Source organism: Lissotriton vulgaris, chromosome 8 (genome assembly GCF_964263255.1).
Source record: "Lissotriton vulgaris chromosome 8, aLisVul1.2, whole genome shotgun sequence".
NCBI classification, from domain to species: Eukaryota; Metazoa; Chordata; class Amphibia; order Caudata; family Salamandridae; genus Lissotriton; species Lissotriton vulgaris.
In genome coordinates, this window is record NC_141696.1 from 1,079,098,960 (window position 1) to 1,079,122,580 (window position 23,621).

Here is a 23,621-nt window from a genome sequence, read left to right on the forward strand (position 1 = left end):
GCTAAGGGCAAAAAGAAGGGGAGAAAGTGGGCAACCCTGATGTGTGCCTCTGCCAAGGGCAAAAGGGAGGGACTGATGACCATTAACCACTACCCGTGATTGCGGGAGATGGTAGTTGACCCGGACCATATTGAGGAACGCCTATCGAAAGCCGAATCTCTGCATGGTGAGGAAAAGGAAGGACCAGTCGACCCTATCAGAAGCCTTCTCGGCTTCAAGCCCTACCAGAATTGCTGGGATTCAAAACTTAGAGACTGTTATGTTGCCTTATTTGTCTTTACCTTTAAGACTAGTGCCTCGTGGTAAGAATGCTATGATGTTATGTAGAATGCTTGTGTTGAATCTTTAGAACTGAGGGGCAGTTGCAGAGGAGTGGGGCTGAATAGTGGCTGCCCCCTGGCGCTCACCTGTATTGGATTAATTCTTGGAATAAAGCTGGAAACTGCATGTAAAACTGTGTCTAGCATTACAATTGGCAACGATGGAACATGGAGAAGGACCCAAAAAGCATTAGAATGATTAATTGAGAAAGTCTGCTGAAGAATTACTCTTGTGGAGGATCGATTGACAGTAATTACATCGGAATTACATAATCTGATGGCAACGGTGAATCGGCGGTAAGCGGAAGAAATTAGAGCGACGTACCTCTTGTTAAGAGAGTTTTAAATTGAATTGCGCACGGTGCCTGCTGAATCTCTAGTGCTGCATCTTATGAACAGCCGGTGAGATTCCATGCGGGAAGTGCGCGAGGCAGCAAGCTGACTGTTTAAAGTTCTTCTGGATCGTGGAGGATATGACGCTGTGGCTCAGGGTCACGCAACGTAACCTTGCGCCGCGGCCATTTTAGTAAAGCGGAACTGTTAATTTGAAGCAGAGACGCAAGAGCATACACGGCAGAGACGCTAGGGTGTGCACTCTGTGAAGGAATATGTTTTGTGGCTAATAAGAAAGAGAAAACGAAGAGAAAACAAAGGAAATACAGGTGAGGTCGTCGGGGAGTAGTACTTTTATAAACAGGAAGAGACCGTTTAAAATAAATAAATAAATATAAGAGGAGAGGTTTATGGAGACAGGAGACTCGAGTGAAAATATTTTTACAGACAATTATAGAGAGAATACAGAGGGGAGAATGGCACAACAGAATTTTTGTATAAGTGCTCCTCAACCGTTTTGGGCTACTGGTACTCAACCAGAAATAAAATGGATCGAGTGGAAAGAATATTTTATAAATTACATAGAGGCAATTGATGAGGAAAAGAAAATGAAACCGGAACAAAAGAAAATAATTTTATTACATTCTTTAGGAGCAATTGGCCTAAAAACTCACTCTCGCATGAGTAAAGGGGAAGATGTGAATCTGAACGTTTTTGAAAACTGCATCAGTAACATGGATAAATATTTCGCACCTAAAGTGTGCATGGGAGTGACTAGGCACAAATTCTTTCAGAGGAAGCAGAGCAAAACAGAGACGGTAGATGAGTGGATTGATGACTTGAAGAAATTAGCGATTGACTTTAAATTCGGAACTCTTAATGATGAATTGATACGGGACCAACTAGTTATGAATAATAATAATACGACATTACAGGATAGACTATGGGTGAATGGCGATGCGCCATTAGAGGATGTGTTAGCCATTATGAGGAAGGCAGAAATGTTGGGGAGATGTTCTACTGTGGTTAAAGAAACTGAACATGAGAAAACCTCGGGCGCAATTTGCAAAATTCTACCACAAAACAAGCTCAAACAAGGTACCATCAGAGTTCACAAGGAAGATGGAATAGTCAACCAGCAAGATTTCAGAAGAAGGATACTAGAGGAGAAGAAAGAAGATGTTATCGTTGTGATAGCAAAGAACACTTAGCTTTTAGTCGGACCTGCCCTGCTATTAACAAGAAATGCGGAATTTGTGGGATGGTTGGGCACTTTTTAAAAATGTGCCGCAAACGTAGCAATGTAAAATATGTTTGGGACGAAGAAGAAGTAGTTGTTGAGGAGGATGATGAAAGTTTAGAATGGGTAAAGAATGTGAGAAGTAATTATGTCATCAACATATCAGATGAGGTTTTAGAAGGGAAACCTTTATGTAAGGTATCTTTTGGTGGTGTGGTGGTGGAAGTGTATGCAGATTCAGGATCTCCTTACACTATTGTAAATGAGGAGGTTTGGAAGAAATACTTTGTAGGAAAAGTTGGGGATCAATTAGGAGTATCAGATATTTGTCCGGTAGGGTATACAGGGAAGAGAATTGAGATGCTGGGTTACAGGTGGCTCACATTTATATTTAAAGGAAGGAGTACAAGGGGAAAGTTATACTGTCTAAAGTGGGGCCATCAGTTTTGGGGTGGTGGGATCAGAAAAATGTAAGTATTATTTTGGATCCCAATAATGAAGAAAAAGTGTTAGTTATGGATGAGGAGAGCAAATTGAGTGATGTTTTGAACAAAGAATTTCCAGGAGTGTTTGGTACTGTGTTGGGGAAGTTAAGGGGCTTTGAACACAAAATACAACTCAAAGTCAATGCACAACCAAAAGTACACAAAGTTAGACCTATCCCAATGTTAATTAGAGATGATGTGAAAGGAGAGTTACAAGGACTATTAGCTAAAAGGATCATTGAGGAAGTGGAAGCCTCTGAGTGGATCAGTCCTATTGTCATTGCACGGAAATCCAATGGCAAGATCCGTTTATGCAAAGACTTACGCCATCTTAATAACAACATTGTTATAGAAAAATTTCCTTTACCTAAGATCAACGGGATGGTGTCCTCATTTAATGACGCAACATGGTTTTCAACCATAGACTTATTTGCTGCTTACCATCAAGTAGAATTAGAAAGCGAGTCTAGGTATTCAACAGCCTTTATCACACCCTTCGGGTGTTATCAATTTAGACGAATGCCATTTGGGTTAGCGTCGGCTACGGCGATATTTCAGAGATTAATGTATAGGTTATTGGGGAACATGGATATGGTTGCATTCTTTCAAGATGACATTTTGGTGGCAGCTAAGGACAAAGTGGAACATGACTCTAAGTTAAGACAAGTTTTGAGTGTCCTAGAAAAGGCAGGACTTACAGTAGAGTTATCAAAGTGTAAGTTCTGCAAAAGAAGTGTATCTTATTTAGGACACATCATAAGTGAGGAAGGAGTGAAACTTAAACCAACATTGATTGAAAATATTGTGAATTCAGGGGCACCAAGTACTAAGGAGGAGGTTAGAGCATTTCTGGGTATGGCAGAATATTGCGCAAAGTTTGTGAAAAATTTTGCGTCAAAGGTATTTTATATTCGGAGTTTGCCAAAGAAGAATGCGAAGTTTGTTTGGACAAAAGAGTGCCAGGATGAATTTGATAAGATTAAAGTAGATTTACAGAGTGTTAATGTTTTTGCTAGTTTTGATCCTAATGTTGAATGTTTATTAACAACGGATGCGAGAGATAAGGGTATAAGTGCGGTATTATTCCAGAAAGATACTAAGGGAAAATAAGTAATTATTCTTTTTGCATCTAGAGCACTTTTCCCGGCTGAAGTCAGGTGCCCCATTATTGAAAGGGAGGCGTAGGCATGCGCGGGGGCACTGGAACATTTTAGAGCCTTTGTGTGGGGCAAACCGGTGACTATTAGGACAGATCATCGTCCGTTGGTGAAAATGTTGTCATCAGACGGCATTTCTGGAGCTTCGGCTAGAATGGCAAGATTGTCTATGCGCATGAAAGAATTTATTTATGAGATGGTTTATTTACTCGGAAGAGACAATGCAATTGCAGATTGCCTATCTAAATTGACATCCCCACTATAGGAGTGTGTTGATGACCCTTGGGGTAATGTTAATATTGCTTTAATTCATGATTCAGGTGCCCCAGCTATCAGTAATAAAGAGTGGTTGGAGGAACAGGACAAGGATTTGGAACTCAAAAAAGTTAAGGAGTATATTTGTAAAGGTTGGCCAAGACAATGTTTCATGGAGGGTAATTTTAGAGCATATTGGGAGGTTAGGATGGAATTGTCTTTAGAAAATGATATACTTTTCAGAGGTGATAGAGTTATTCCTCCGAATCCTTTAAGGAAGAAGATTTTAGAGTTGTGTCACGAGTGACATTTTGGTATAGGGAGAAGCAAAATTGTGGTGAAGAGTATGTTCTGGTGGCCAGGTGTGGATAAGGACACAGAAAGTTTTGTTAGGAACTGTGAAGTTTGTAGTTCTGCGGATAAAACACTTCAGACCTTGAAACATTGCATGAGTGATGGACTGATTCCAGAACTTCAGTGGGAAACTATTGCAGTGGATATCATTGGGCATATTGGTGAAATGAAAGAATTTGGGTTGGTGGCTATTGATTTATTTACAAAATGGCCTATTGTAAGATTTGTGGACAAAGCAGACACATGTAGTGTTTTAAAATTTTTGGAAAACATTTTTATTATGGAGGGTTTACCTGTTTGTGTCCTTACGGATAATGGATTGCAGTTTTTGTCACACATGACTAGTAATTATTTTCAGAAGTGTGGTGTTAAACATAAGACAACAGCGTTATACAATCCTAGTGGGAACGGCACTGTTGAGAGATTCAAATGGGTCATCAAGGGGGTTATTCAAGCAGCGGTTAATAAGAAATTGGATTGGAAAGTTCAAGTAGAAAAAGGCAGTTTGGTCCTACAGGATTACATCACAAACAGGCACAGGATTATCTCTGTTTATTATGATGAGGGGGAGGTTACTGAGGAGCAAAATCAATCCTGGTTGGTTAATGGAAGGTAAAATTACACAGTGGTGTCCAACTGAGGTAAAGAATGACTTGGAGTTACTCCATTCTAAAAGTAAAGAGTTTTATGATGGTACGAAAAGTGTGGAAATTAAAGTAGGTGAATGGGTACGAGTCAAGAAACCTTTTAAAGTATCAAAAGGTGAAAGTCGCTTTGAACCACAGAAACAGGTAATTGAGGCTTTGAGAAATGCTGTTAGATTAAGTGATGGAAAAGTATGGAATATGAAGAGTATTGCTTTTAGTCGCAGTAAATCTGATGAAGTTGAGGGAGAAATGACAGATAATCAAAACATGTATGATTGGATGGAAGACCATTTTGAGAACAGTTGTCTACAAGCACCATTTGCTGGTACTGAGGGGAACACGAATGGAGTTGCGCGTGACTCGCTTACTGTGGGTCAATCTTTTTGTGAAGAGGGGGTAAGAGTTGCCGGTCATTGTAGTAGTGGTATCAATGGTGATTCCAACAATACCAGTGGTGATTCTAGTGAATCCAAATTAGTTGAGAGAGGTAATGGTAAAAGAACTACTACATTACCCTTTTGGCTCAAGTACTATGTCATGAATTGATTATCATATATATATGAATCTTTTATTTGTTTTGTCATTCGTTTGTCATCTTATTTATTTTGTTTTTTTTAAGTTGTTATTTTGTGGTTTTCCTTTTCTCTTGTTGAAGAGAGGGGGATGTGTTATGTTGCCTTTTGTCTTTACCTTTAAGACTAGTGCCTCGTGGTAAGAATGCTATGATGTTATGTAGAATGCTTGTGTTGCATCTTTAGAACTGAGGGGCAGTTGCAGAGGAGTGGGGCTGAATAGTGGCTGCTCCCTGGCGGTCACCTGTATTGGATTAATTCTTGGAATAAAGCTGGAAACTACATATAAGACTGTGTATATCATTACAGAGACCTTTTCTATGAGATGTATAGTGCGTAGATATATTGTCATATGTTTGCCGACCCTTTATAATGCCAGACTGGTCCGGGTGGAATAGAGTGGGCATCAAGTCCTCAAGCCTGGCAGTCAAGATCGAAAAGCTTTGCGTCTAGGTTGAGTAGGGCTATGGGCCGGTAAGATGCACAAAGCTGAGTGTCCTTCCCCGGTTTGACAGAGATGACAGCCCTGGCCATCGAGGCCTAAACCCTGGCATCCAGCGCAATGACATTAAACAAAGAGGTTAAATGTGGAGTCATCTCCGAGGCAAAGCACTAATAAAAGGGTGCTGTGAGGTCGTCTGGTTCCGTGCCCTGTGCGATTTAAGTTTATTATTGGCTTGTCCTCTGCTGTGATGGGAGCATCTAACGCGTCCACTGCCGCTGGTGTTAGACGGGGGAGTTCTAGTGAGTCAAGATATTGCTGTTGCAGGATGAGGTCAGGGGGAGCTCCTCGGTATAGGTATCCATAGAAGGCTCCAAAAATGTTATCTTTACTGGTGTCGTCGTGAGAGAGGTGTCTGGCAGCATCTTAGATACCCCCTATTTACTCGTGCTCTCGTTTTTCTCAAACTGACGTGTTAAGTGGGTTCCAACCTTGTCCCCCTGCATATACGATGTCTGTCTCAGTTTGAGTAATGTGTATTTGGCCCTATTTGGTAGATAGCCCTGAGCTTCCCCCTCAGTGCCGTGAGCTGTCTCTGTAGCGCCTGATTCGGCTGGTACTTGTGCGCTTTCAGCGGCCTCCAGTTCCGCCACCAAAGCCATGCGTTCATTCGTTTTTGTTTATTAAGGGTGCATTAAGTTGGATGGATTTACCCGGCAAAACTGCTTTAAATGCGTCCCAGTTATTTTGTGGGGATGTGTCTGCCGGGGCATTAAGTGTAAAGAAGTCAGAAATAGCAGACCTCAAGTCTTCCCTGAGAGATTTGTCCCTGGTAATAGAGGCTGGAAAATACCATCGGGCAGTGTCGGGTTTGGGCCCCCCCCAAGCTAAGCTAATAGAAACAAGACCATGGTCCTAAATTGAAATTGGCAGGATCTGGGCAGCCCAAAGAGAACCCTGAAGTGTTTGACTGATAAAAATGTGGTCAATCCTAGTGTAGGTGAGGTGTACATGAGAGATGTAAATATTGTCTCTGGAGTCAGGATTGAGTGTCTGCCAAGCATCTAGGAGGCCTAGGGTGTGGAATTGTTGCTTGATCCCTTTAGGGAAGCTTGTGAGGGTTGACCTGTGAGTGTGAGAGCTGTCTATTATGTCATGCCAAGTGAGATTAAAGTCGCCCATGAGAATCTCTGGGCCCTCCGTGAAGCCGCCTATCAAATCAAGTGTGTTAGAAAGATAAGTCGCCTGTCCCGTATTAGGTGCATACAAAGAAATAAAGGTGCATAAGGTGCCCACAGCCTCCCCTTCACCATAAGAGTTCTCCCATCCCGGTTGGATTTTACGTCTTCTGGCTGGAATTTAGCTAAGGACCAGAAAAGCAGAGCAACCCCGTTGTCTTTGGTGCTAGCCAATGATTGTTAAATAAAGGATATGCTCTATGACGGAGTTGCCCATCCTCCTACCATTTCAAGTCTGAATTGACGGTCAGTGATATATTTCCAAACCTTTTGACATTTTTGCGGTGAATTAAGACCTTTAATATTCCATGACGCTATTGAGATCTTCTAAAAACTGAGTGTCCCTGTCACTCCAATTGAACTCCCTCAGAGAATCACCCCTCCCAGTGTACAGCTGCCGCACTGGCGCTAGCTAGTCCACCCTACAAAATTTTCTCCCAAGCGACAGAAAACCCCTGTAATCCCTCATCACCACCACCAGGAGCGTCCTCCCCCCAAAGCCAAATCCCCAACAACCCCATAAGAAAGAAATGGCAAGACGCCAACAGGCTCTTGGCAGAAAACTTTGTGAAGAAGCAAAACAACTTGGGCAGCACAGTCAAGGCCCGTACCCCATGCTTTGGTATCGGGGAGAGTATTTGTAAAGTGTTTGGATGTCAAGCACACCTCTGCATTGTGGTACAGAGAGTTGGCATGCTCCTTTTGAAGCATAGTCTGTCCACCCGGCCACTCCTGGGGGTTTCACACGTGGGTCTGAGACGGGAACCTCAGCACTCCACATTAAAGAAGTCCCATTGCGTAAAACATGAAAGTCACTTGGGTGTCGATCTATTTTTTGTGACTGTTTGCCATGGCTGGGTCTCTCTTCTAAATCGGCCCTCGCCGGTAGAGGAACCCGGAGCATCCCCATTTGTCGGCACCGGGAGGATGATCACAGGCACAAATATGGTGACAATCACATAGAGATGCTGCAACAGCCCCTCGTTCAATTCCGTCACATGATGGGACTTGTTCCGATATTCAAAAATGAAACCAAAAGGATAAGTCCAACTGGATTTGATATTGTCCTCTCGAAGCTTGGTGGTGACCGGCCGTAGGGATTGCCGTTGCGCCAGGGTGGCAGGCGCCAAGTCCTGAAAAATAGAACATTTGCATCCTTGAAAGGAGGTCTCATCTTTTTTTCACGCCGCTCCCAGAATGGCCTCCTTTGTTTGAAAGGAGCGTAATTTCACTAATACATCTCTTGTCCGTTTACGTTCACCCACCTGCGTCGGCCCAACTCGATGGACACGGTCAATCATGATCTTTAATTGACAGGGGCCAGTAGTTCCGCGAAGAGCCCCACGACAAACGCCTCAAGGTCGGGCCCCTCCGCACCCTCCTCCAGGTTTCGGATACTTATGTTTTCCCTCCGAGACCTATTCTCCAAGTCTTCCACCTTCAGCAGCATCTGTTGCAGTTGGGAATGGGTTGCCAGCTGGGATTCATGTAGACTGTGGGAGCGGGTGTCGAGGGCCTGTGTCTGTTCCTCCACCTCCAGCACCCTGGAGCCCACCGCTGCTACATCTTGGCACAGGGAGGTCAACTGTCCTGTGAGGTCGGCTTTCAATTGGTCTATAGAAGCATGTAGGTTTTTCTTCAGTTCTTGGCAGAGGCCAGTTTTGAAATCGTGTAGCGTGGCTACTAGATCCTCCCTGGTGAGAGCCATAGTCCGCACTTGCAAAAATCACAGGGGATTGATTCTGTTTAGGTAATCAGAGGCGGGAATCAGAATAGATATTATTAAGTATACAAAGCCTCTGACACCATGGATCACACAGGTTATTTTGTGTTCAAGTCCTATTTATTGACAATGAACGCTCATATATTAGCACATTATTTTGGGATTCAAAAGGGTACACATTGGGTGTGAACAGCTCAGCTTTGAATATCTCCTTATGACATAAAGTACATTCGCTATTTACAACAAAAAACTTGTTAGCTACTAGGTAAATCAACGTGAGGAAAACATAGTGACAAAATTACAGTGAAAAAATTAATGAGTTCAAATAACAACAATCCACAAAAAAGAAAAGTGAGTTTGTGTATCAACAAAATCTTATTTACAATTGATATTTCAGGGTCCTACTATGAATCTAAGGGAGATTATATTAGTATCCCAGGGGAATGTTATCAATTTGTCCCTCAGAGGGAAAAGTTAGTTGTCCTGTATCTTGCCAGGGAAAGTCATGTATCCAAAAGTATTAGATGCCTGATTGTGAGATGCGTCTCTCACTATATGTCCCAATTATTTAGTTAGATCATATGGCATATGTCTCTCCTGGCACTGGAATTGAGCCTACGCGTTTCGACCTTGATAAAAATCTTGACAGGATGGGAAGTTTGGGCAGGTCTTCATCAGGGCTCGCAGTAGGTGTTGAGGAACATCATGTTACACCTACGGGAGAATTTTTAAGGAGCATGTTTTAGTGGTTGGGTATGGAATATGGGACCAGTTACAGTGCTTATAAGTAATATTTACAAATGTTAGTTATTTAAATTGAAGATCACGTACCCAAGTGTGGGAAAATCGGTACTGCATTCAATGAGTACAGTTGAGTAACAGGAGGCGAGATTTCTCACACGCCGGTGTGGTGAGGCTGTGTGTCCGCAGTCTTTAGTAACTGTGGAGAGAAGCAGGGACATGGGTTCAGAGCTTCGTGTGGATCAAATAGGTCCTGTGAGCTTCTCTGGGTTCTAAGTTTAGTGCCTATTTCATAATGCATACGAAAAAGCGGCATTTGTCAGTCTCAATTGGTGTTAAGCTGGCATGAGGCATATGCGCTTTGTTATTAATTACAGGGTTACGGTTAGCCATGCTTTGTCTGTGGTGTGCCAGGGCGTCTCGTACCTGGGGGAGTCTGGAGGATTCTTTAGTGGCGCCACGGCGTCGTCGTTGCGGGACAGTTTCTCCGCAAGGTAGAGGAGCACGGGTGCATCACATTCCCGGCGTCTCCTCTCAAGAGCGTGTTGCTTCTCTCTCCGCTACCGCTGTAGTGAATTTACACAGCGTTCAGAAGGCTTAGGGTCTTACGTCTTGGTCGGGGATGAAAGCGGAGCTCTCATAGGCGTGTTCGCCGGCTCTGGTGTCTCAGCGCTTCTGATAGGACGGCGTGATCGCGTCATGTGCACATGCGCTTGTTGCTAGGAGATCAGGACGCTTTTTTCGGTGGAAGCTTCGGACATTGCGCTGGAGATTGTGTTGTGTTTAACACATGAAACTGGATATTTCCGATAGTTCATTGAGTCCGTGGTTGATTGTATCTAGATACATGATTGTCTTGGCTTCTTGTTTGGACAAGTTATCGGCCACATTTTTACCTTTCACTTGTTTCACCACAGTCCATTTCAGGTCATCTGGTCCGTGCTGTTTTTCAATGCAGTGGGAGACCATGGGTGCATTTTCCTTTTTGCATCGAATTCTGGAGCGATGTTGTGATATTCTTGTTTTTATGGGTTGGCTTGTTTTACCAACGTACGCAAGTCCGCAAGGGCATATGGCACAGTAGATAACATTGCAGGTATTGCAGTTTGTAAATACCTCATGTTTGATTTGTTTCAGGCCATAGAAGAAAATTGTTCCTTCTATGGTGCTACTACAGGAAATGCAGTTGCCGCATTTATGATGTCCTTTGACTGGCGGAAGGTTCAGAAGTGACTGAATTGAACTGTCTTGCCTTGGTAATGTTGTGTCAGCTCGAACCAATTTGTTTTTCACACTCTCATTCTTTTTAAGTGCGAAGATAGGTGGACCTTCAAATGGTTTCAGGCTCCGGACTGTATTCCAATTTTTTGTGACTATTTTCTTGATTTCTGCGGTTGCTCCAGAGAAGGTTGTCACACATACAATTGGGGTGTCTTCCTTGTTTTTATCTTTAGGAGTCAAAAGGGTATCTCTCGGGATATACCATGCTCTCTTCATGCTTCTCTTTAGTAATTTCCTGGGATATCCTCTTTCAATTAGTTTATGTAACAGCTCTTGGGCATGGTGGAAATAGTCAGTTTTCTTGGTGCAATTCCTGCGCAGTCTCATGAATTGGCTGAATGGTAGGTTTTCACGGAGATTGCGTTGGTGAAAACTGGAGAAGTGTAAAAAGGTGTTACGGTCAGTCTCTTTGGTGTATAGTGTGGTATACATGTTGCCCTCTTCATGTTTGACCATTAAATCCAAGAAGTTTATTTGTGTTTTGTTATATGTCAGAGTGAATTGGATGTTGGGATTACGGTCATTGAGCCAGACAGCAAATTCTTTCAATGTTAGTTCATCGCCTCACCACAGCATGAAGACGTCGTCTATATAACGTCGCCAAACTTTTATATGTCCTTCAAATGGATTGTTATTATAAATCCAAGTGCCTTCGTATAGAGCCATGTACATTATAGCCATTTCCGGCGCGAAGGGACATCCCATGGCCGTCCCCATCGTTTGAAGGTATTGTACGTTATTGAATTTAAAGAAATTGAATTTCAGACAAAGTTCCGCTAGTTTGATTAGGAAATCAGTGGGGACATTGTGTGGCCTTTCTCTCTTTTCGAGGAAATATTCAAGTGCTTCCAAACCGTCTTCTTGCGGGATATTCGAATATAAACTCACGATGTCCATGGTGACCAGAAATTCCATTGATTCATCGAAGGGTTGGCCATCTAGAAAATTTATCGCTTCCATCGTGTCTTTAATGAAGCTTGCAGTCTGGCCAACGAGAGGTTTTAGAAACGTGTCAACGTATTTAGCCGGTCGTTCCAGGATTGAGTTCACCCCCGATATAATCGGGCGGCCAGGAGGGTTCATGGGGTCCTTGTGAACTTTAGGTAGAATATACATCAAGGGCGTGCGTGGGTTCTTGTAAGAAGGATGGCTATCCAAAAAGGAGGGAGAATATTTAATAAACAAGAACCCACGCACGCCCTTGATGTATATTCTACCTAAAGTTCACAAGGACCCCATGAACCCTCCTGGCCGCCCGATTATATCGGGGGTGAACTCAATCCTGGAACGACCGGCTAAATACGTTGACACTTTTCTAAAACCTCTCGTGGGCCAGACTGCAAGCTTCATTTAAGACACGATGGAAGCGATAAATTTTCTAGATGGCCAACCCTTCGATGAATCAATGGAATTTCTGGTCACCATGGACATCGTGAGTTTATATTCGAATATCCCGCAAGAAGACGGTTTGGAAGCACTTGAATATTTCCTCGAAAAGAGAGAAAGGCCACACAATGTCCCCACTGATTTCCTAATCAAACTAGCGGAACTTTGTCTGAAATTCAATTTCTTTAAATTCAATAACGTACAATACCTTCAAACGATGGGGACGGCCATGGGATGTCCCTTCGCGCCGGAAATGGCTATAATGTACATGGCTCTATACGAAACCACTTGGATTTATAATAACAATCCATTCGAAGGACATATAAAAGTTTGGCGACGTTATATAGACGACGTCTTCATGCTGTGGCGAGGCGATGAACTAACATTGAAAGAATTTGCTGTCTGGCTCAATGACCGTAATCCCAACATCCAATTCACTCTGACATATAACAAAACACAAATAAACTTCTTGGATTTAATGGTCAAACATGAAGAGGGCAACATGTATACCACACTATACACCAAAGAGACTGACCGTAACACCTTTTTACACTTCTCCAGTTTTCACCAATGCAATCTCCGTGAAAACCTACCATTCAGCCAATTCATGAGACTGCGCAGGAATTGCACCAAGAAAACTGACTATTTCCACCATGCCCAAGAGCTGTTACATAAACTAATTGAAAGAGGATATCCCAGGAAATTACTAAAGAGAAGCATGAAGAGAGCATGGTATATCCCGAGAGATACCCTTTTGACTCCTAAAGACAAAAACAAGGAAGACACCCCAATTGTATGTGTGACAACCTTCTCTGGAGCAACCGCAGAAATCAAGAAAATAGTCACAAAAAATTGGAATACAGTCCGGAGCCTGAAACCATTTGAAGGTCCACCTATCTTCGCACTTAAAAAGAATGAGAGTGTGAAAAACAAATTGGTTCGAGATGACACAACATTACCAAGGCAAGACAGTTCAATTCAGTCACTTCTGAACCTTCCGCCAGTCAAAGGACATCATAAATGCGGCAACTGCATTTCCTGTAGTAGCACCATAGAAGGAACAATTTTCTTCTATGGCCTGAAACAAATCAAACATGAGGTATTTACAAACTGCAATACCTGCAATGTTATCTACTGTGCCATATGCCCTTGCGGACTTGCGTACGTTGGTAAAACAAGCCAACCCATAAAAACAAGAATATCACAACATCGCTCCAGAATTCGATGCAAAAAGGAAAATGCACCCATGGTCTCCCACTGCATTGAAAAACAGCACGGACCAGATGACCTGAAATGGACTGTGGTGAAACAAGTGAAAGGTAAAAATGTGGCCGATAACTTGTCCAAACAAGAAGCCAAGACAATCATGTATCTAGATACAGTCAACCACGGACTCAATGAACTATCGGAAATATCCAGTTTCATGTGTTAAACACAACACAATCTCCAGCGCAATGTCCGAAGCTTCCACCGAAAAAAGCGTCCTGATCTCCTAGCAACAAGCGCATGTGCACATGACGCGATCACGCCGTCCTATCAGAAGCGCTGAGCCACCAGAGCCGGCGAACACGCCTATGAGAGCTCCGCTTTCATCCCCGACCAAGACGTAAGACCCTAAGCCTTCTGAACGCTGTGTAAATTCACTACAGCGGTAGCGGAGAGAGAAGCAACACGCTCTTGAGAGGAGACGCCGGGAATGTGATGCACCCGTGCTCCTCTACCTTGCGGAGAAACTGTCCCGCAACGACGACGCCGTGGCGCCACTAAAGAATCCTCCAGACTCCCCCAGGTACGAGACGCCCTGGCACACCACAGACAAAGCATGGCTAACCGTAACCCTGTAATTAATAACAAAGCGCATATGCCTCATGCCAGCTTAACACCAATTGAGACTGACAAATGCCGCTTTTTCGTATGCATTATGAAATAGGCACTAAACTTAGAACCCAGAGAAGCTCACAGGACCTATTTGATCCACACAAAGCTCTGAACCCATGTCCCTGCTTCTCTCCACAGTTACTAAAGACTGCGGACACACAGCCTCACCACACCGGCGTGTGAGAAATCTCGCCTCCTGTTACTCAACTGTACTCATTGAATGCAGTACCGATTTTCCCACACTTGGGTACGTGATCTTCAATTTAAATAACTAACATTTGTAAATATTACTTATAAGCACTGTAACTGGTCCCATATTCCATACCCAACCACTAAAACATGCTCCTTAAAAATTCTCCCGTAGGTGTAACATGATGTTCCTCAACACCTACTGCGAGCCCTGATGAAGACCTGCCCAAACTTCCCATCCTGTCAAGATTTTTATCAAGGTCGAAAGGCGTAGGCTCAATTCCAGTGCCAGGAGAGACATATGCCATATGATCTAACTAAATAATTGGGACATATAGTGAGAGACGCATCTCACAATCAGGCATCTAATACTTTTGAATACATGACTTTCCCTGGCAAGATACAGGACAACTAACTTTTCCCTCTGAGGGACAAATTGATAACATTCCCCTGGGATACTAATATAATCTCCCTTAGATTCATAGTAGGACCCTGAAATATCAATTGTAAATAAGATTTTGTTGATACACGAACTCACTTTTCTTTTTTGTGGATTGTTGTTATTTGAACTCATTAATTTTTTCACTGTTATTTTGTCACTATGTTTTCCTCACGTTGATTTACCTAGTAGCTAACAAGTTTTTTGTTGTAAATAGCGAATGTACTTTATGTCATAAGGAGATATTCAAAGCTGAGCTGTTCACACCCAATGTGTACCCTTTTGAATCCCAAAATAATGTGCTAATATATGAGCGTTCATTGTCAATAAATAGGACTTGAACACAAAATAACCTGTGTGATCCATGGTGTCAGAGGCTTTGTATACTTAATAATAGTCCGCACTTGGCCCAACTCGTCTGAAGTGGAGGTCTTGTCTGCAGCTGTAAAGTAATGGAAGACTTTGTTTGATGTTTTCTTAGGTGGCATAAGGGCTTTGGCAGCGAGGAACACTGGAGCTCGGACTGGTTTGTATCAAGGAGAGGCGTCCCTGGGAGCACCCTAGTCTCTTCAGGCACTCTGTGCACTTCCAGGCGGTACGCTAGTTAAGGGGTACCAGCGGCCATCTTAAGGTCAGGCAGCTGGGGTGAGAAGATGGCCTTCATGGTCGGAAGAACCAGCTGCAACGGTCTCAGCCACAGGGGGAGAACAGGGGAGAGGGTTGCTTAAATCCCCTCCCGTGGGCAAGTGGCGCAGAACCAGAGACCTCCCAGGGCCTATTCAGGGAGCAGGTGCCAACGTGGAGTACTCTCCCAGCATGGGAATCACTAGCCACTCAAGACAATTTTGTGGGCTCTTGCTTCTAGCGCCTCTCACCTCCAGCATACATCATTCCCCATGTCCTCTGTTGGCTTCCAAGTGATGCGTGTATCTCCAGGCGCAGTTCCCGGCCTCACTCAAATCACTGTGCAGCCGCGCGTCACTTGCTTGTTCCCCTGAGGCAGTGGTGGAAGAGAGGGCGGGCAGGGACACACCCAGAATCCCCCGCAGAGTCGGAACCCCGAGGGTGAGCGGCCGTGGCCGAGGATTCTATGTGCCAGGAATGAAGGCAGGTGGCGGGCCAAAGATCACACTCGCTCCAGCCCGCGTCACTCTCTGCAGCAAAAGGGAGGATGCTCCAGCCCTCGCCACACTGCCACAGATGGTCCACTTCCTCACCTCAGAGACGCCGCCGGGACCAGTCGCTGCATTCGGGGTTGGTACCGCTACACCTCGCCTCGCTGAGGACTGTGCTCATCTCTCTGCATGTCAGGAAAATCATTTAGGCACCCACGGGGGTCCAGAGCTGAAGCGGCTCACATCCGGTGAGCCATCTTGCTTAGCCATGCCCCCTTAGCTAATAATTTTATAGCTCTATTAATAATATAATAATATTTATCTTTTTCATTAGACAATGGAAGGCCAGCTGCTCAACTAACAAGTTCTTTTCATAACAAAGCCTTTGCAGTGTAAATATATAAATAAATAAATGAATATGTATTTTGGCATGTTCTTGTAGAGAAATCTTTAGAGCATTTGTGTGGTTGATATGCATGTGTATGTTTTAGCAGTTATTTTGGCCTGGTTTCTAACTTTGTTTTCACCTTGTTTTACCAGCTGCTTTTACTGGGATTTCATTGGGTTGATTCGCTATGTTTTTAATGAGGGTTTTAAACTGCACAGTATTCACACACTTTGACTCTATATAATTATTATTCAGTATTTGACTGCATGATGGATAAGAGTTAAGTGTTGTTCTTCAATCATGAAATATGCTTTTTTGCACTTGCACTTTATGTATCAAAAATGTAATATACTTTTTGCACTTGCACTTTATGTATCCAGCTCCAACTGGCAAACAGATGTGATAAGATTTTCCACTGCTCATTATGTATTACTGCCCCAGTCCATTGCATTTTTTCTAAACAAGGAGGCTGGAGGTGACATATTGCTGATTATTTGCTCTATTTGGCACATTTATTGAACTTTTTTATGGGTTTTATATCACTATCAGTAATTTGTAATTACTGCCCCCATTTACTGTGCAATTTTGTATTGTTTTGCGAATAATGATTTTATATGGATATTGAGGCCAGTTTGTCAGCTGTGATCATTCAGCACATCATCAGAAATGTTCTCATTGAAATAGTGGAAGCTCGCCATGGTCTCCCATGAAGTTTTTTAATATTTGTTTTAATTAACCCTAGTATGTTATGAGGTTAATAGCAGGCATCAGAGGACTTTTTTTGCATTTGCACTTTATTGATCATTGTTATTTGCACGTCAGTCTGGAACCACATACTATTATGACAGAGTACTGGATTTGTTATGTGTTTTACAATTTTGCCTACCAATTGCCGAATGTTATCACTCGATAATACAGAATTGACACTAATGTCAGTATTTGATAATTGGCTGAGGAGCGTTTTTTTTGTTTATGAAAGTATTCACTACATCTTTGTAGACTCTATGAATTTATTTGTGGTATGTTTGTAATATTTATTACTTATAGTCGCATATCCAAGTATGTTTTCTAGTTCTCTTGTAGTTTGTGGGGACTGACCGGAACTAAATTGTTGTCACTATAAATTGTCACAATTCACCCCAAAGTGTCATGTAATCAAGGCTGTGGAAACGCGGCCGAAATGCGTCATGCTGTTTTAATTGCAATAAAAGCACTTTAGGGATATTCAGCTTTGGTGGTCCGTACCTGATTTGTTGCAGAGGATTTGGTAATTCGGGACTGTGGTACTTTATATATATATATATATTTCAACAGTTTGCGCTCAGCAATTAAAGACACCCACGCGGCGTCAGTTTCATCCTTTATTTGCAGAACAGCAGCAGCGGTCTGGGGATTTCCTTGGAACAAAGTTCACCAATATGCCTACGCGTTTCAAAAGAACCTTCCTTAATCATGGCTTGGTGTGTAATGTGGTAAAGCAAGCAGCCACAGTCTTTTCAGGTGTTGTAAAGTTTTAGCGCCGCCCATCCGGGCGTGTCAGCCGCCAAGCATTGTGGGTCTTGTAGTCTTGGAAAGTATTATCCATAGTGGAAGCTGCTTGCCTTCACCTACAAAAAGTATTTCCCATCGGGTTTGTTCGTCCGTAGACACCCATGGCCGTTGCTTCCTTACGCTGTTTTGCAGGGCACGTCGCTCCGTTTCCTTTGTTTGTGTCCACAAACACACGGATCCGCAGGCAGCGGTGGGGTGGTCTCCGTGACCCGAAGCCGGCCACTATCAATTTCAACAGTTTGCGCTCAGCAATTGAAGACACCCACGCGGCGTCAGCTTCATCCTTTATTTGCAGAACAGCAGCTTTGGTCTGGGGATTTCCTTGGAACAAAGTTCACCAATATGCCTACGCGTTTCAAAAGAACCTTCCTTAATCATGGCTTGGTGTGTAATGTGGTAAAGCAAGCAGCCACAGTCTTTTCAGGTGTTGTAAAGTTTCGGCGCCGCCCATCCGGGCGTGTCAGCCGCCAAGCATTGTGGGTCTTGTAGTCTTGGAAAGTATTATCCATAGTGGAAGCTGATTGCCTTCACCTACAAAAAGTATTTCCCATCGGGTTTGTTCGTCCGTAGACACCCATGGCCGTTGCTTCCTTACGCTGTTTCTGCAGGGCACGTCGCTCCGTTTCTTGTGTTTGTGTCCACAAACACACGGATCCGCAGGCAGCGGTGGGGTGGTCTCCGTGACCTGAAGCCGGCCGCTATCAATTTCAAGAGTTTGCGCTCAGCAACTGAAGACACTTGATCTAACAGCAGCGTTCAACACTATCTCGCATGTCATCTTGATTAATAGAATGCGAGAGATCGGCGTGACAGACACTGTCTTGGCTTGGGTTAAATCTTTCCTATCTAACAGGTCCCAGACTATGTCTTTGGGTCCCTATCTATCCAGCGAAAAACCCATCACATCAGGAGTGCCCCAGGGGTCCATACTAAGTCCTCTCTTTTTTAACATCTACATGGCTCCCCTTCTCGCTGTGATAGAATCTCATGGGATCCTCGTCACGTCATACGCTGACGACACACAACTTGTCGTCACTATTGACAAAAAGTGTACGGACGCAGACTTACGATTCCAAAATTGCCTCTCTGATGTATTTCAGTGGTTGAATAAAAACCATTTAAGATGCAATAGTGCCAAGACTGAAATCATACCGCTGGGTAAAGATCTATCTTTCTGCCCAAAAGACTGGTGGCCCATAGGATCTGATGCCCCACCCAGTGCAGTATCTTCAGCACGGAACCTTGGCGTGCAATTCGATTCATCCCTCTCTTTCGATGACCACGTCAGGATCACTGCTGGACGTTGTTTTGGACTTATTAAATCTTTAAAAAAATTCTTTGATTTCCTCCCCATTGCAGCCAGAAAATCAGTTGCGGTAGCTTTAATACTCTCCCGACTTGATTACTGCAATGGATTAATGGCTGGCGTGAAAAAGTCCACCCTTAGAAAGTTGCAGAGCATACAACATGCAGCTGCTAGATTGGTCCTAAAACTCCCCAGAAGGTCATCAGCTTCAGCAGCACTAAATTCCCTGCACTGGTTACCATTACATAAAAGAATTCTTTTTAAGCTTCTTCTCACTGTTTTCAAATCCATGAAAAACACAGGGCCCCACTACCTCGCAAATCGCTTTACGCGCTACAACCCCTCGCGATGTCTGAGATCCTCTGGTACGAATCTCGTCACGATTCCAAGATTTAAGTACAAAACTAGGGGTGGGAAAACCTTTACTGCTCTGGCAGCTAGGGCATGGAACAACCTACCCGTCAACCTCAGATTAATTGAAAAGGAGAGCCTTTTTAGAAAACTCCTTAAGACATGGGTGTACCAACAACCAGATACCTCTGTATTGGCAGCCATCTAGATCCAGTTTTTCACCACGTATCACCCATCATCTTTCACTTATTTACTGCACGCAAGCTTAGCGCCAAGATGCTCCTTCCGGAGCGAATGTTTGCGCTTTATAAATACCCATAAATATCAAAATATCAAAATGCGGCGTCAGTTTCATCCTTTATTTGCAGAACAGCAGCAGCGGTCTGGGGATTTCCTTGGAACAAAGTTCACCAATATGCCTATGCGTTTCAAAAGAACCTTCCTTAATCATGGCTTGGTGTGTAATGTGGTAAAGCAAGCAGCCACAGTCTTTTCAGGTGTTGTAAAGTTTCGGCGCCGCCCATCCGGGCATGCCAGCCGCCAAGCATTGTGGGTCTTGTAGTCTTGGAAAGTATTTTCCATAGTGGAAGCTGCTTGCCTTCACCTACAAAAAGTATTTCCCATCGGGTTTGTTCGTCCATAGACACCCATGGCCGTTGCTTCCTTATGCTGTTTCTGCAGGGCACGTCGCTCCGTTTCTTGTGTTTGTGTCCACAAAAACATGGATCCGCAGGCAGCGGTAGGGTGGTCTCCGTGACCCGAAGCCGGCCACTATCAATTTCAACAGTTTGCGCTCAGCAATTGAAGACACCCACGCGGTGTCAGTTTCATCCTTTATTTGCAGAACAGCAGCAGCGGTCTTGGGATTTCCTTGGAACAAAGTTCACCAATATGCCTACGCGTTTCAAAAGAACCTTCCTTAATCATGGCTTGGTGTGTAAGGTGGTAAAGCAAGCAGCCACAGTCTTTTCAGGTGTTGTAAAGTTTCAGCGCCGCCCATCCGGGCGTGTCAGCCGCCAAGCATTGTGGATCTTGTAGTCTTGGAAAGTATTATCCATAGTGGAAGCTGCTTGCCTTCACCTACAAAAAGTATTTCCCATCGGGTTTGCTCGTCCATAGACACCCATGGCCGTTGCTTCCTTACGCTGTTTCTGCAGGGCACGTCGCTCCGTTTCTTGTGTTTCTGTCAACAAACACACGGATCCGCAGGCAGGGGTGGGGTGGTCTCCATGACCCGAAGCCGGCCACTATCAATTTCAACAGTTTGCGCTCAGCAATTGAAGGCACCCACGCGGCGTCAGTTTCATCCTTTATTTGCAGAACAGCAGCAGCGGTCTGGGGATTTCCTTGGAACAAAGTTCACCAATATGCCTACGCGTTTCAAAAGAACCTTCCTTAATCATGGCTTGGTGTGTAATGTGGTAAAGCAAGCAGCCACAGTCTTTTCAGGTGTTGTAAAGTTTCGGCGCCACCCATCCGGGCGTGTCAGCCGCCAAGCATTGTGGGTCTTGTAGTCTTGGAAAGTATTATCCATAGTGGAAGCTGCTTGCCTTCACCTACAAAAAGTATTTCCCATCGGGTTTGTTCGTCCGTAGACACCCATGGCCGTTGCTTCCTTACGCTGTTTCTGCAGGGCACGTCGCTCCGTTTCTTGTGTTTGTGTCCACAAACACACGGATCCGCAGGCAGCGGTGGGGTGGTCTCCGTGACCCGAAGCCGGCCACTATCAATTTTAACAGTTTGCGCTCAGCAATTGAAGACACCCACATGGCGTCAGTTTCTTCCTTTATTTGCAGAACAGCAGCAGCGGTCTGGGGATTTCCTTGGAACAAAGTTCCCCAATATGCCAACGCGTTTCAAAAGAACCTTCCTTAATCATGGCTTGGTGTGTAATGTGGTAAAGCAAGCAGCCACAGTCTTTTCAGGTGTTGTAAAGTTTCGGCGCCGCCTATCCGGGCGTGTCAGCCGCCAAGCATTGTGGGTCTTGTAGTCTTGGAAAGTATTATCCATAGTGGAAGCTGCTTGCCTTTACCTACAAAAAGTATTTCCTATCGGGTTTGTTCGTCCGTAGACACCCATGGCCGTTGCTTCCTTACGCTGTTTCTGCAGGGCACGTCACTCCGTTTCTTGTGTTTGTGTCCACAAACACACGGATCCGCAGGCAGTGGTGGATTTTGAGTAATTTAGGTTAAAAAAAATATATATATCTGTAAGCGCGCCCCGGGGAGCGCTCCGTGTGCGCTACGCGACTTGTGCGCGGAAAGCTGATTGGCTCTCGGGTGTCTGTAAACCTTCTAAACAGTCCGGAGCGGCCGCCATCTTGTGTCTCGGTAGGATCGAGACACAAGAGGTGGCCAAAACAAAGGGGGAAATGACCATAAGGGGGCAGAGTAGATCCTTCCTGACCCCCTAGGTTTGATGTGGGAGCTTTAAAAGGGCCCCGTGGGGCAAAAAAACAAAATAATAATTTCGGTTTTTTTTGCGGGGGGAGCGCCCGGTACGCGCACCGGGAAGCGGTCTGGGGAGCGTACTATGGGGGAAAAAGAATGATAGACTTTTCAAATATTGTATGTTTATTGATTGTTCTTTTTGTTGTTTTTTTTTTTATTTTTATTTAAGTAGCAACATGTAGGTACCAATGCAGAGTCTAAAATTTAATATACACCGTCTCCTTTGTAGATATCTTGCATGTTGTTTCAGAAGTTATTTTGGTATATGGAATTCATACCATAGTCTGTCAGGAAAGAAGAAACAATATGGAGGCAGGAGATGATAAAGAGATGTGAAATACACATTGGAGATAATATAGTTGGAGAAAGGAAGTAACTATGAGCAAACTTACTATGTAACACAAAAAAGTTGCACTGTATATTTTAATTCTCACTTTATATTATATCTTTTTGGGTACTATTTCATAATTTTCATATAAAAAAGAATAATGTCTCAAACAATTTTAACTTTTTAAATTTAAAATTTATTGTTGTGATTTTTCAAAATCTAAAAGAATTTGCAACATTAATTCATCTGGTATGTCCTCCTTTTCATTCCATGATTCAATTTCTTCAACACATTTAATTAAGTCTTGGTCTACAGTGTCATCCAAAAAGTCTATTTCTTATTTGTCTTCCTTAGGATTGTTTTCCATATTAATTGGCAATGAAATATAATTTTCATTTTGTTGTGCTTCCATTTACTTGCTGTAAATTGCATAAAAAATAAATATATCAGTAGAGATTGGGTTTACGTTCAGACAGGTACTTGTGAGTTTTTAACAGTGAAGTTATCTTTGGGCAGTGTATGGTTTCAGGCAGGAAGTAGAACTATTAAAAAGTGCCTCTGATGAAGCCTAAGTAAATTCATAATTATACCACAGAAGCCTAACTCAATCAATAATTTAAATAAATAAGCCTTTCTCAATGTCTAACTCTTATAGAGGGACAGTATATAACTATCTGAAAACGTTTTACAAAATTAACTTAAAGTGCATAACATAGTTCTCCTTTCAAATTAACAACTTACCTTCTTCAAAGTAGTTGAAGTTTTCTGTCAAATTCTTTTCCAAATGTACCTTAGGTAGTGTTAGTCAAAATGGCTGTGCTTCCCTCTCATTTTTTATATATATTCATGTACTTAACCAATCAAATGTCAGCACATAAACGTACAAAATGTAAGTAACATTTTATTTGGTTGAAAATTCAAACAGTTTCATTTGTGTTTTTATCATGTAATTTACCTCAGGATATTTAGACAGGGCTACAGCCCAAATGGCTCAATGGAATACCACCACATTTGGGTAAATGGTAGGGACTTCTATGTAGTAGGGCCTATTCTATATTTGATGAAAGTGTCTCCAGTGGTTTTTCTGTAAATTACTTTCCCACCTTTTTTTAGCAAGCGCTTACCGTTGCGTGCCCCGGTACACGTACCGGCAGCGTTACGGGAGTCCTCCATTTTGTGTTTCGGTAGAATTGAGACACAAGATGGAGGGCAAACAATGTTGGGAATGGGTAGAAGGGGGCACGGTAGACACTTCCTGACCCTCTAGGTTTTCTGAGGGGGGCTTAGGAGGCTCATATAGGCAAAAAATAAATATTTCACGTGGCGAGCACCCGGTACGCGCACCGGTAAGCGTACCGGGGAGCGTACTTTGGTGAAAAATAGTGAAAAAAGTTAGAAAAAGATAAACGTTTTGAATGATCAGAGGTAGGGTAGCTCTGAAAGGAGCTTTTG